The 1,713-nt window shown below is 44.0% G+C and overlaps 1 protein-coding gene across 1 annotated transcript in view; it reads left to right on the plus strand.

Annotated features, from left to right (window-relative positions):
* Positions 1–1,713, plus strand: part of LOC101856198 — a gene marked incomplete at its 5' end in the record, with an annotated part of 19,370 nt that overhangs the window by 4,651 nt on the left and 13,006 nt on the right.

The following is a 1,713-nucleotide window of genomic DNA, read 5'->3' on the forward strand; positions in this document are numbered from 1 at the left end:
TCCTGACTCTTTCTACTGCTACTCCTGCCCCTTTTTGTACTCCTGTCTTCCGACCACGCCCCTGATCACACGGTAGATTGAGCTCCTAATCTTCTCAGATGTGGGCGAAAAAATCCCGGAATCACCGTGTGCAAGTTGCGCACATTAAGGATCCCTTGGTGGTCCTAAAATCGACAAGATTCGGCTTCTGCCGCCACCCGGGCAAACATTAAAAAGTAATTCCTTCCAAAACTGAAAACGCTTAAGGGTAGGTTTACTTTTTGGATAAAGGTTAGGTTTAGGATTACGGCTAGGTTTAGGGTTAGGTTTTGGGTTAGGGTTAATCTTTGCCGAACCATATGTTTAGCTTTCGGACCATCCTCTTTAAAGCTGCTTTTTCTGTAGGTGCTTTAAGATACTTCAAAACTTTCGCCCTGTTAAGAACATCAGTGTCCGCAATCTTGCCCGCAGTATTCTTCTTAGACAGGAGAGGTGAAACCTTTTGAACTTGTTGGTATGTGCTTTGTACATTGTCTATGACTCTCTTCCACGTAAAGGGGTTGGTGATACAAACAGCATTATAGACGATGAGTTTGAACTCAATAACTGGTTGATTTTGAACTCTCTACGTATACCAAAGACGTCCCAAACTCTATTTCACAGTCTACCAAAGTGCAGTGTTAGCTTTGCTCATCCTTGAACCATCTGCAGATGCAAACCTGGCAACAGCAGAAAAGAAACTACCAACAAATTCTCCACTGCTGTAAGCTGGCTGTCACGAACTTCTGATGACTGGAGGAGTGATGTTTGATGTGTTCCGAGCAGGTTCGTAGTGTGTGTGTGGGGGGGGGGGCTTAGTTATATTTTGTGTTCATGGAGAGCCCAACGTTGTCACGTGTGCTAGAGAAAAAATTCCTACATTCCTACATGCTGATCTCGTCATGTGATGGACAATATGGCACAGTCATCAAGCAGCAAAGAGGAAAGCACATGCCATAACCTTTTCATTTTTTTGGCTTTCAAATGCGATACCTATGCTATTCACGTCAAATAATAATTATATAATACTACTACAACATATTTTGTTGAAAGAATAACCACGAAATACTAGCAAAAATTAATAAACAACGTACACATTGGAATCATCTCTCTGCCTTTTCTTGGTGGAGAAACAGCATGTTCTCATAGACAATGCCTGTCTTGTAGGACTGATGGAAGGGCATGGCACCAATAACCCACAGGGAGCACGAGGCAGGGGTAGGCCACAAGAAACATGGAGGAGATGTGTGGAAAGGGACATGAGAGAGATGAAGCTCACTTGAAACGATCTAGGAAGGAAGGCCCAGAATAGAGGTAAATGGAAGGAGCTTGTATGTGGCCTATACCCTGCCAGGGGTGAAAAGCACTGATGAGGATGATGATGACACCAAAGATAAGGAACTTGACACCCCAACCACCCGACCCACCACTCCGTACCTCACACCCCAGCCCCTAAAAAATTCAACAAAGCAGTATTGTTTGGAGTCGAACTGTTTTCCACTTCTCTTTCATCCAAACTTTCTGTTAAATTTTTGTTTCCCTTTGACGACAAAACCCAACAATTTAATCGTGATTCTTTTTACTTTTACTTTTTCTCTTTCGCTTGTACCCTGGGGTGTCGCGGGGAGACACAGGCGTCTGTCTGCAGCAAGTCGTGTGGCCTGTAGGAGGGACATCCCATGATCTCTAAGGGTG

This window comes from Aplysia californica, unplaced genomic scaffold (assembly GCF_000002075.1).
Source record: "Aplysia californica isolate F4 #8 unplaced genomic scaffold, AplCal3.0 scaffold00341, whole genome shotgun sequence".
NCBI lineage: Eukaryota > Metazoa > Mollusca > Gastropoda > Aplysiida > Aplysiidae > Aplysia > Aplysia californica.